This window comes from Lepidochelys olivacea (assembly GCF_965140295.1).
Source record: "Lepidochelys olivacea isolate rLepOli2 genome assembly, chromosome: 2".
Lineage (NCBI taxonomy): Eukaryota > Metazoa > Chordata > Testudines > Cheloniidae > Lepidochelys > Lepidochelys olivacea.
Genome location: NC_140412.1, coordinates 209,634,091 through 209,647,704, shown reverse-complemented (window position 1 = coordinate 209,647,704; position 13,614 = coordinate 209,634,091).

Below are 13,614 nucleotides of genomic sequence, written 5' to 3'. Positions count from 1 at the left end.
CATGTGATAAGGGTACTTTCTTGAGAGTATCAACTGCTTTTTTTATCAGATCTTTTGAAATAGTGTACGGCTCTTTTGATCTTTGCTATAAGAAAGAGAGACAGCATATAAAGCTTCATGTGCTTTTGTAGAAATAGTTGACGCTTTTTTCATTTTAAGCTGGCAAGTCTGGAACTCAGAAATCTTTCTTTGAAAAAATTCTTCCAGTTTACCCACATGCACAGGGTGTTTCGTCTTCAAATGTTGTTGCAAATATGCCAGCTTCATGCTGTTATTTAATAGACTTCTCCGCAAAGGAACCACAAAGTTTGAGGTGGATCACTATTTGTAGATGTGAATCCAAAAGCAATATATTCCTCACAAAACTGATCGAGTGTTTTCAGTCCTTTTCAATTTCTTACAAATTTCACTGTCGCCACTACCATCGCTTCTAGCACCTTGTTTTAAAAAACTGTCAGTTTTTACATTGGAACTGCATACACACTGACAACTTCAACCTCATTAACGTGCTTGCATGCATCATATGACATAAAACGCATGTTTAATACAGTGTGTATATGCACGTTGTTACTGTATAATATAGTATATAGAGCAGAATAAACAAGTCGTATGAAATTTTAGTTTGTACAGACTTCGCTAGTGCTTTTTATGTAGCCTGTTGTAAAACTGGCAGATATCTAGATGAGCTGACATACCCCCGAAAGACCTCTGCATACCCCTGATTGAGAACCACTGGGCTAGAAGATCCACAAGTTAGACTGAACTGCATAATATACAAGTAATGAAGAGATGCTATGAATGCATTAAGCTTGAACAAATAAAAATATTTCTCATAGCATGTACTATATTGTTGTTAATAGTATTTTGGGGGTTTAAAGTTATAACATTTCCTATTGTCCAGAAATCACTTTTGTGTTTGGTTCTTCTTCTGAGTATTAAGCACTTGCTCACTTTTTCCTGGACACTGAAAAGTAAAGTAGCTAAACTTTATGCTGACTAACCATAGGGATATATGTTAGAGATGCTGCTAAATTTGTAAGGTACATGAATATATTAGTTTACTTTTATCTTCATAATGGTCAAATAGCTGGGAAGTGAATGTGTGCATGCATGGATAGTAAAACAAAAAATGTTCATGTACACAATCATATTATGTACCAAGACTTAATCCAAAGGAAATATTCCTGCATATGAGATATATTGAAAACTGGCACATATATCTCTACCTGGATGGTGGTGATTATTAATATACGTTTGCTCACTCTAAAAATTTATTCTGTATCTGTAACTTCTATCTATATTAAGCAGTTCATGAGGTACCATAAAATGTTGTGTGTGTATCTATAGAGTTACAGAGGAAATATTGGGTTCATCCTGTGAACGCTAGCTTTTTGCTAGAATGCAATCAGAATGTCATGAACCACAAATTATTCCATGGCAGGATGGAAAAAAATTGATGCTTTCTTTTAAAAGATTAAAAAGAGAAAATTGGATTTTTTAATTTAAATTAAATGCAGGTTTATTTTTAAAATATCTATTTAAATTTGAAATAGACCTTAGCATAGGTTGTCAAACTTATCTATTAAAATAATTTAAATTAAATACAAAAATAATAAATGATCAATTTTTGCTGCCAACTTTTAAAGAAAATCAAACTACTGAGCTGGTAGTAATCACTGGTGAAGCACCTGGAATCAAAGTCTGTTTAAGGGCTAACACAGCAGTTTTGACAGCAGTAGCCTCTTCTGCAGGTGCAGAAGCAATATTTTATTTTATTTCAGTTTATTCAACTAGTTCAATTCAGTTACTAGTTCATTCATAATTAAGAAACCAGGTGGAAAGGTTGTTTTCCTCTTCCAACCTAGGAATAAAGACTAGGTGTCAGGATGAGATCTACTAGTTCTAAAATCTTGAACAAAGTGACCAGAAACTATCAGTTCAATTTTAATTTTAAATGCAAAACATATTTTGATCAACTTTTTTCTTAGGCGTGTAGCACATTTAAGGTAGTTTAATATTTTTAAAAAGCTGGTTTTGTGCATCTTTAATTGAATTAGAATATCCATCCAAATACATCTTGAAACAAATCATAAGTAAAATAATCATCTAGTAAATAAGAAATGCATCATTCACCGTTTTCTAACATAATAAAAGATTTTAAAATTAAGTATCTGAATAAATGTATGTTAAGCTACATAATTGCTTAAATAAATATGTATAGATATAATGTATCCTCCTGATTAGCAAAACAAACACACCAGTTTAGTGTAAAGGCTATATTTAGTTGCAAATCAACATGTTTTCATGGTTACCAACGAATAAGAATCAACCTCTCTTTAGAGAAAATAACTAAAAAGTACACATGCAAAACACAATTAAAATTGATTTTTTAAATAAAGGGTTCCTGATTGCTGATTTAAATCACTTCGATATAAATCAATCCTCCCTGTTTCGTAAACTAATTTAAGTAAACACCAAACTAAACTTTAATGCAAATACTTTGGGTGCATAACCGATTAGTTCATAATAGCTCTATTCTTTAAAAGTTACGTTATTGATTCAACTTAAGTTTCTAAATATTGTGACAAGCCCACAATAGTCTGTTTAAGGTTCAGTGTGGTAAACCATAATAGAACCTGTCAACTTATATATATTTTATGAAGGGCTTTTAAAATGTTTAGTAAATATAAAATAAAAGATGTGAAATTAGAGCAGTATCATAAATTGACACCGGCAAGGAAACTCAGCCTTGTGGGCAATACAGTATTATTTTTTGCCTTGTGCAGTATTCTCAGATCAGAATTTCTGTGTGTATTGAGGTGCAAGAATTGAGAGGAACAGGATGGCAAGTCAACCTTAACTTTGAATGTCTGTGCTTAAAAAGACTGTCAAGGATTGTGAAGGCTCAAAATTTGACCTACTTTACTGGCTCCTTACATGCTATCCTAATTATGTCTTTTAAAATCAAACTTCAGTGCTTTCGTTTTACAAAATGCCTGATGCTCAGCACTCAAGAGCTGTCCTAGGTTTCCAGATGATGCAAATATGAAATAGAAAAATGTTTTATGAAATATGAAAAATGCCTGGCTGGGTGTCCTTTTTAAAGTTTGTGTGTCCATACCGTTCCTTATTTTAGCTACAGCAAAGACAATGTGGATCTGGTGGGTTGGGCACTAGACTGGCAATCAGGAGACCTGGGTTCTTTTTCCAGCTCTGCCCTTGATCTGATGTATAACCTTGCCTATGTCAGATCCACTCTCTGTGCCTCTGTTTCCCCTCCACACTTTGTCTTGCTTATTTAGGCTGTAAGCTTTCAGAAACAAGACTGTTTGTTTCTCACTGTGTCTACATAATGCCTACTGCAATACAGTCCCCAGCTCAGGTGGTGCCTCTAGGCACTACTGTGATACAGATATGAGGCTAGATTCTAAACTTAGTGTGGTCCATAGGGGTTTTTGCCTCAAAATGCACCAGTTGAGAAACCCAGTGGGGAACATACATGCATGTGTTCAAAGGCAGGTTCATGCTTCTGCAATTAGAACTCTGCCCCATTCATTAAATCCTGGAGAGATTAAGTATAATTTATATCTCCAAATTCAGTGTAGAAAAAGTCAGGTCCTACTTGTTTTTAAAAGGGATATTTTGGTACATTAGTTCATAACAGGAGTAGTGGTTAACATGTCCATCACCATTTTTCAGCATAGAGAATTCCCAAGTAAGTCAGTGGGTGTTGTCTGTAAGAAATTATTTGCAATATGTTGTCTTTTATGTCGTTCGCAGTATGTTGTATTTCTATTCAAGTTCTAGTTTAACTGTATAAAATATGAAAAGCATCTTGACTAAAGGCATTCTGTAGAGTAAGTAGTTCCATTTCTGTTAAGTAAACCCACCTATAAACAGTTAATTACTTTTGTAGTTGGCAGTATTTCTATTCTATGGGGTAAATTCTACTCTGAAATAAATGTGAAATCATACATGTACATTAGAAGGAAAGACTTTTGGTACTCATAATTTTCAACTTTCATGCTCATGGGTGTGGATTCCCCTTCCTTTGCTGCTAAGATAAGATTGGGTCCTCAAGCATGAAAGAGTTACATTGGCTATGGGGACACTTTCGCCTGTACTACTTTCTTTTTAATGAGACTCTGCAGCTGTTATCCAAACTCAAGGACAAGATAGTTGGGCACCTGTAAGGCTGACCTAAATATTGCTCCATAAGATACCCTTCTCTAGAACATGAAGAATAATAAAGCTTTCTCCAGAACCCAAGTGGCTTTTCTGTACTATCTCACCTCTCAAATAAGGGGTCACAAGATTCCTCTTAACACTGGGTTTCGTTGGATGGCAGTATATTGGCCGGTACAGTGCAGTTTTGAACAGGTTTCAAAACACAGTCCAGGACATCACACTGTGTTCATGATGTACAAAATATTACTTCCATAGACTTTTTCTTGACTTTTAAAAATGCATGTTGAGTATGCCCTTCTCCCACAAATCTTACACTTCCTATGTATAATGTTTCTATATATTGTGGTACAGTAAGGGTACCCACTATTACTGAAGGAGTCTAAACTCTGGAGTTTTTGTCAGGGATTGTGCTAAGAAATTCAAGATTTTGGTCAAATTAAACTTTGATTTACATTTATATTAAATATGTCTCTGTCCCCTTGAATTAAGATTTGACTTACCTTGCGTGTTTTCACAAGTGGCTTTTTCTTTTGGATGTTAACATGCATGCTTTTTGTGTAGCTTATTAAATTTTAAAACTAGACTTGGTACTTGTGAGTTTTAAAAATTGTTCTCTTCTGATGTATACAGGTCTCAGCAGTGCAAAAAACAAAACTAAGAAAACCTTGTCGTTGCCACATTAACTAACTGTTGAGTGATATTTTCTAAAGTAAGACTGTGAAAATAACTTAGCAACTAAACTTTTGCCTAAGAAACACGATATATGGAACAGGTCCAACAAATGGGACCTGTTAGTATTATATCTTTACGTGGATAAAATCAGCTGACATGTCGGACTACGTTTTTAATCATTTTGTATTCTAAGATCTCCTCTCATTATCATGTTGTCTTTTACACAGTCATCTTTTTCATGTCATGCATAGTCCAGCATAAAAATAATGTACAAATATGTGAAATTCTGTTAATTCGCAACAAAATATTTTTGTATATAATAAAATAAAGATTTAATATTGGGGAAAATGTAGTCTTTTTTTCATGTTTGCTATACTGTGACTCTTAACCAAATAGTAAAGTTGACAAGATTAGACCACACTACACATTAGATCAGGAGTGGGCAAACTTTTTGGCCCGAGGGCCACAACAGGGTGCGAAATGGAGGGCTGGATAAGGAAGGCTGTGCCTCCCCAAATGGCCTGGCTCCCGCCCCCTATCCAACCGCTCCCACTTCCAACCCCCTTAGTAGTAGTATTACTCCGGATCCCCTGCTCCCTGTCCCCTGACTGCCCCCTGGGATCCCCTTATCCAACCCCCCCATCCCTGGCCCCATTACCATGCTGCTCTGAGCAGCATGTCTGGCAGCTGTGCCACCTGGCTGGAGCCAGACATGCTGTCGCGCTGCCCTGCATGAGCACGCTGCCCAGAGTGCTCATGCTGTCGCGCTGCCCTGCATGAGCGCGCTGCCCTGCATGAGCACGCTGCCCAGAGTGCTGCCCGCATGGCTGCGGGGGAGGGGCTGGGGGCTAGCCTCCCAGGCCAGGAGCTATGGAGCTGGGTAGGACAGTCCCGCGGCCCGGATGTGGCCCACGGGCCATAGTTTGCCAATCTCTGCATTAGATCCTACCTCAATAAATCCCTAACTAGAGCCATCTTATTCTCTTAAGTGCAAAAATTCCTCTGGTATTGCAAGTGGACTGTCTGTCAACCAAGGCACTTAATCAGTATACCTAGAAATTCTGCTACAGTCTTCTGGCAGACATCATACAAACCAAGGCTCTGTGATCTGATCAGCACCAGTTAATCTTTCTGCCAGGGCTGAATCTCATTAAAGTCAAAGGGGTTACACATGGACTCAGGTCTATCCTCAAGGATCAGATTGCCAGTTTGAGCCCGAAGCACATAAATGTAGTAGTTTTCCTTAGTTACTAAAAATCAGTTTTAACATTCACTCCATGTGAAGTATGGTACTGTTCTCAGAAGTGGACAAGGAAAAAGGCCAGATGTAAAAATGAAATGAAAGTCTTATGTTCTACAGAAATGGCTTGAACCTCTTTCATCAAACAGATATTTTAAAGTTTCTCTGTTTTGTGTCTAAAATAGTAGCAGTGGTCCTAAAGTTTGCCTCTTAACACTTCCACTGAAAATTTATATGAGAAACTAGTTTAGACATGGCCTATCCAAAACTCTCTCTGGGAGGCCAACAGGCAACTTTCCAATAAGGTAATTTAACTTGAAAGAGTCATAAAGTGGAGACTATATTGGTGGGATGTATGCTTTAAGTTTAAAAATATCTATGGGGGAAATACCCTGGGTCCTTGGATATCCAGAAGCACTTTGGTGCTTGTGTAACACCACAATCTATTCTAAATTTTTTGGGAAAACCATTCTATTCCTTCCATATATGCCAATGGAAACATTTTTTTTTCCGCTCTAGAGATTGTGTTTTGGCAGGTCTTCTGGCTGTTGTGCTCTTACAGCACAAAAACACCCTATCACCTGCGGGTGAACACTTTTTTCACAAAATGATCACTATATCTGACTTCTCAGTCCTCATGCTCAAAGGAAACCTACACACTTAAATTCTTGTGCTCTTTACAGCACAAAGAAAGGTAGAACTTTGCAAGTGACCCTCATCCTTTCCCTGCTACTAGTGGTTGTGTGCACCACTCAGGGCTCTAACCACTGTTCTTAGGCAACAAAACTATTGGAAGTTTCTTCCTTAGTGAAGGAACTCGTCTCGTCTTCCACCAGGAGCAGTCTCTGGTCAAGATTTTTTAGGCACTTTTCTCAGTTTGCCTTGGCCTGGCCTTGCCAGCGCCTGTATTTGCAGTACTCTGTTGTTCCATCTCCTGTCAGGGTTTTGGTGAGTTGTCACCTTGCCTTGGTGCTTCAGTGTCTGTGTTTTGGGAACACTGGTGCCTTAGTGCCTGTAGTTGGGCTCCTCCATGAAACATTTAATAAAGCCTCAGTTTTCTCTGTGGCTTCAGAGTTTTGGGCTTCAAAACTGCCTGCCTCAAGTATAGTTTATTTTTTAGGATTATACAGAGACAAGGTGGGTGAGATTTTTTTTATTGGATCAACTTCTGTTGGTGAGAGAGACTAGCTTTCCAGCTACTCAGAGCTCTTCCTCAGGACTGGGAAAGGTACTCAGAGTGCCACTACTAAATACCGGGTCAAACAGATAGTTTAGTACAAGTACTTAGCACATACTCTAAGGAACCATTCAAGGTGAAAAGAAAAGGAGTACTTGTGGCACCTTAGAGACTAACCAATTTATTAGAGCATAAGCTTTCGTGAGCTACAGCTCACTTCCTCAGAGCTGTAGCTCACGAAAGCTTATGCTCTAATAAATTGGTTAGTCTCTAAGGTGCCACAAGTACTCCTTTTCTTTTTGCGAATACAGACTAACACGGCTGCTACTCTGAAACCATTCAAGGTGAAGTGGCCTGTTAACACTCCTGTAGTGATAGGACAAAAATGGGGAACGGGGGCAATAGTAGGTTACAGATTGTTGTATTAAGCCATAAATCTAGTTCTTTAAGACTATGATTTTCAGTGTCTAGCAAAGTTATGAATTTAAGTTCCCAGGCTCGTCTTTTGAAAGCATTGAGTAGGTTTCCTTTGAGAATGAGGACCAATATAGTGATCACTTTGTGAAAAGTGTTCACCCACAGGTGATAGGGTGTTTTTGTCTTTTATCATTTTTCTTCATCCCTTCTAAGCCTGGAACTTCTTGCTGTTTGTTGAGGTATTGAGGCATCCGATGAAGTGGGCTGTAGCCCACGAAAGCTGATGCTCTAATAAATTGGTTAGTCTCTAAGGTGCCACAAGTCCTCCTGTTCTTTTTGTCTAAGCCTTGACTCTTGAAATTGATGGTACTAAGCTCTGCCTTATCCAATGAAGTATTTTGTCCTTAGAAGAAATGATGGATAATGGTGCATGGAGGAGACTAAACTGGGAATATTCAGTAGCAGTGCAAGTTCAGGGACCTGGTCATCCCTGAAGCTGGCTGAAAGGTTCCAGTGCTGCCCTGGAGCTTTCCCCTAGCCCTATGACGTAAGTTGCCAGATCTCTGGGTGCCACTGGACTTTCTTTCGTGTGTGCCCACATCAGTGGCCAAGCCCTTGAAGTTTGCTCTCTTGATGTGCAGAAATTGGCCCCAACACCAGTATTCCCAGCACCAAGGGTCTTTGACAAAGGAGTAGTCAGTACTGACTGTGCTTATCAAGGATACAGCCTTATGGATCACCTTTTCAGATCCACTCACTTGTGTGCTCAAAATAAATTAACCAGAATGATACTTTTGATGCCATTGTAAAGGCAACTTTTCTGGAGTTTGTCAGCCAGGTTTTTGAGTCCACGCCAGTCCAGGAATTTACAAGAGCCGTAGATAAAATACCTGGGCCAGGAAACACCTTCCAGTAGGGTGGCTGTACCCTTGCATCCTACTTTGGACTAGCTGCTGAAGGCATTGTGGCAGACAGCTTTATTCTACAGCCCTGTCTCAAAGGCAAGAAGGTGTATTCTTCCTAGAAAAATGCTACCACCGCTATCTAAAGGGGAAAGGATGGTCTAGTGCATTGGCTCTCAACCAGGGGTGCAGTGAGCAGGTTTCAGGGGGTCTGCGACAATAAACCAGAGAGCAGAGCTAGTGTTAGACTCACTGGGGCCCAGGGTAGAAAGCCAAAGCCTGAGCAACTCAGCTTTGCAGGGCCCTGGGCAATTGCTCTGCTTGCTACCCCTCTAATGTTGGCCCTGGCTTTTAATCTTCTGAAAAACAGTTGTGGCGCAGCTGGGCCCTGGAATTTGTATAGCATGTGTGGGGCGAGGCCTCAGGAAAAGATTAAGAACCCCTGGTTGTAGTGATTAGGGTACTAGCCTACAACTCAGGAGACCCATGTTTAATTCCTGACTCTGCCACAGACTGTGACGTGGGGCATTAGTCTCTTTGCCTCACTTCTCTATCTGTAAAATGGGGTAATAGCATCCCTTCACAGGGATATTGTGAGGATAAATGCATTCAAAGACTGAGGCACATTGACAGCATAGTGATGGGAGCATAGAAGTACCGTAGATATTTCCCATACCCTCCTCTGCTATCAGAGCTGGGTGCCTAACTCACTGTGATTAGAGGGGGGAAATAAGCCAAACCCATTAAATTGTGTCCCAAATTCCTGAACTTTGGTAGTCGGAGTCATTTGAAGGGTTTACCCATCTATGGTTTAAATCCTCTAAGCTGTGAATACTAACACCTTCTAGTTCCTTACTCAGGACTAACACAAGGTGTCAGATTTTAAATTTACATAGGAAGTTAAAGATGCAAATAGGGGGATTTTCAAAAGGCCCTAGGTGCATAAAAAGCATTGGGAGTTCGGCACCTACTCAGCTTTTCAAAATGCCCTATCTGAATCTTTAGGTGCCTAAATACCACTAGAAATCTGGCCGTAGGAGCTTACCCATTTGCTGCACAAGGCCACAAATCTGGCTCAGCATCAGTTCTGGGTTAGCTATTCGTACAGGAAAGTGTGTGTGTGTGGGGGGGGGGGCAGGGGCAGGAAGCTGCTGCCTCAGCTGTTGGTATAACCAAAGAAAACTTGGGAAGAACATGCCCTCAACCTCTAGTTCTAGCTGTAGCCTGGAGGCCTGCAGGCCATGGTCTACGAAAGAGTCCTATACCTAATCTCTAAAAAGGGTCTATCCGCAGAACAGAAAAGATGAAAGCTGGCTTGCATTCTCTTAGGTCTGTGTCTTGAAGAGTTGGAGGAGGCAGGAAGACGGTGGCAGTCTCCAGTGACTACAGCTGTTAGCTATTCTTGTGAGACTTCTTCAATGCCAGATCCCACCCTCTCTTCTTGTACCTTCCATCTCCCTTGTTAGGGTGAAAGGGAAAGGAAGAGAGCTACTAACTACAGCTCTGTTAAGAGTGCAAGACAGGCTCAATTACAAGGGCCTCCATTAACACCTAGAAATGAATCATACATGTGTCCAGAGTAAACCTTATCCTTGTGTGAACTGAAGTCCCTGCAAGGTTCTACTGACCTTAGTCAGCTTTGTTCAGGACTTAAGGAGTGTTTCAGAAAGATCCAAAGTGACCCAAACGTGATGTGAAAGGGTGGCAGACACATTGGCCTACTTCAGGTCATTCATCCGTAGGCAGGAAGGCTTTGGAACAGTGGGGCTGCATCTCTTGGTGTGGCCAGAGCAAGGGGTGGCACAAAGGATAGAGAAAGTGGTTTGCTAAGTCTGTGTTCTGTGATCCTTGAAGAAAAGATGTGGAACGCTTTGCTTCTGCTGTGGAGGGCAAGCACCCAGTGCAATGAAATGCTGCTCCCACTGAAACCCGTGGCTGCCATGAAAGCCAGCTTTCCAAATGGAACCCCACCCAAAGGACAGCACCAGGAGAGGGGGAGAGTAGCAGCTGGAGCACAGCAAAGTCCTCCTGGAATGCTCCCCTCCCTCCTCCTCTGCAGCAACTCATAAGCCAGTCTTTTGATTGGTTGCCAGGTGATGACTGCCCTGTCTGTTCCTTCACCTTCCCATGCTTCCTGCAGCATCCCTCACACAACCTCCCCCAGCTACTCCCTTCATATGCAACGGGAGGAGCTGTTATCTATGCTTTTCCTGAGTCACAGAGCTCCCAGCCTGCTGCAAGCAGAGTGGGTCAAAGCTGCACTCAGTTAACAGCTTTCTCCCCAACTTCTCCAAACCTAACCGAGAACATTGAAGGGCCCTGAGAGCGGTTGTTGGCTAAGGGAGATCCTCTCAGTCCTGCTCTGCCTACCGCTCTTTCAGCTGGGGAGTGGGAAGAAACCTCGGCAGAGAAACACCGCTCCTTTCTACCCGCCCCCCAAACAGAGCAGGGGACCTGGAGGAGGAGGAAGAGAGACAGAACTGCAGGCTTCTTAGGACAACTCCCAGTCCAACCCCTCTTTCAGCAACCCCTCCCTCTCAGCTACTCCCTTCCTTCTGATTCCCCACACGGGTGCAGGAAGGAGCAGTTTACAGGTGGGCATTGGACTTCTGCCTCCAATCCAATCCAAGGGGCTGCAGCCTTGTCTAGACTAAAATTTAAGGTGTGATATTTGCACCTGTTCACTAATGTGCTGATGTGTTTTGAAAGCATAGTCTAGACAAGCACATTGCCTGTAGCATGCTAAATTGCTTGAGTTACAGCCAAGGTGAGTGCCAAATCTATTTTAGCTACCACAAACACATTATACCTTACCTATTAATCTAGACAAATCCTAAAACTTTGGCTCGGGAGCCAGCCCTGCTGTTTGGGAGCTGCTACAGAACACCCCGGCTTCATTCTGCTGCTCCTGTCTCCGTCCGTCCAACCTTCCTTCAACCCTCTTTATTAGCACTTGTAAAAGGAACAGCTGGCAGCAGAAGGGACTTCAAAATCCCACTGCAGCTGCTTCTCCTGGAGCTGCTTCCCTCAGAATGATCCCTAACAAGGGAAGGGGCTCCAGGCTCCCCATCACTCAAGTGGGTGGCTGTGCCTGCTGAAGAGGGGGAGTCAATAGGGGGGCGGGCACATTTCCACCTTTCCTTGAGGCATATCCTAGCAGAGCTACAGGGAAGATCCCGACCTTTTCCCCTTGGAGCTCTTCTTTGCAACTGATGGAGGGCTTCACAGAGGAAGCCAAGTGCAGTGCATGTGTTTTGTTCCTCGGTTTTGCACAGGACTAAATGAGCGCCAGCCACTGGCACCTGTTACCCATTTACCTATAGGCACATGTCATGTGTATTAAGGCAGGGAGCAGTTGCCCCTTTGTCACTAGTTGTCAAGAGACAGTTGGAAAAGCAGGAGCAGTTATGGTAGCCATGAGCTGCACCGCTCTTCTTCTGCTTCCTTAGCTTTCACCGCGGGGGTCCTGGTCACCCCGTGGCTGCTGCTTCCCCTCCCTTCCACTGCTCTAGCAGCTCTTGTCTCCTCTTGGCCGTAGGATAGTTACAAGGGGAGGGGCCCTGCTGCAGTGACACAGCAGTATTTCCAACCTTAGGGGAGGGGGGGGGGGATTAGATCTCTCCCTCTGAAGCATTATGAAATTAGCCTCAAAATCTTTTTTTTTTTTTTTTAAAGATGCTAGACCGAAACACACTATCCTCTTGAGCTCCTAGTGCCCATCCCCAGTGTGGGTGGGACAATTACAGTGCTACTACATCTCTCAAATTCACAGTGAAAAATGTGTTTTGCCCCCAGTGCAGGAGCTCTTAGGGCGGGGTGGGCAAACTATGGCCCAGGGGGCACATCCTGCCCTTCAGATGTTTTAAACCAGCCCTTGAGCTCCTGCTTGGGAGTGCGGTCGGGGGCTTGCTCTGTGCAGCTCCCAGAAGCAGTGGCACATCCTCCCTCTAGCTCCTACATGTAGGGGCTGCTAAGGGGCTCCATATGCTGCCCCTGCCTGCGGATGGGGCAGCACACAGAGCCACCTGGCCGCGCTTCTGCGTAAGAGCTGGAGGGGGTACATGCTGCTACTTCCCGGAGATGCTTGAGGTAAGTGCCACCCAAAGCCTGCACTCTCTGACCCCCTCCTATGCCCCAACTCCTTGCCCCAGCCCTGATCCCCCTCCCACCCTTCTTAACCCCAGAGCCCACACCCCTGCTGGAGCCTTTGTCCCCCCAACCCCTTGCCCCAGCCCTGATCCTCCTCCTGCACCCTGAATTCATTCCTGGCCCTACCCCAGAGCCCACAACCCTAGCTGGAGCCCTCACCCCCTCCCATACCCCAACCCCCAATTTCATGAGCATTCATGGCCAACCATACAATTTGCATATCCAGATGTGGCCCTTGGGCCAAAAGGTTTGCCTACCCCTGTCTTACGGGAAGACCCAGCTGAGGTCAAATGACACAAATTTGTAGATGGTGTCCCCAAAATTCCCATGAAGGCCATGGGCCCCCTCCCCCACTGCCACCGCATCTGCCTATTTCCTTGCCTAGCAATTAATTACAAAGCCCCATGTAAATCTGTGCCCCTCATGAATGGTGTTCAAGCCCTTACATGTGCCCCAGTCTTCAGCCCATCAACTTTGCCTCCTCATGACTGCACCAGTTCTAACCACCACACCACACCCCGCCCACACTCTCAAATAACCCATGTGTGCCCCCAGCAGCCCCACCTCTACTCATCCTGCACTTGTGGAGCCTCTTCACACAAATCTTCCCAGCTGGAGCCCTCACCCCAACCCCCCCTCGCATCCCAACCCCCTACTCCAGTCTTGAGTCAGGGTGGGGGAGAGTGAGTGATGGGGAGGGGGGGCTTCAGGGAAGTGGCAGTGGTGCGGCAAGGGCTTCTGACTGTGACCAGTGTTTCACCCATGTCCATCTTTGAGATTCAGGGGGCTGCTGGCTTGGGGACCTGTGCAGGAAAATAGGCCTGGCAGTGGCAACACTGTGGGCACCACCATCCCCGAACCGGCACCCT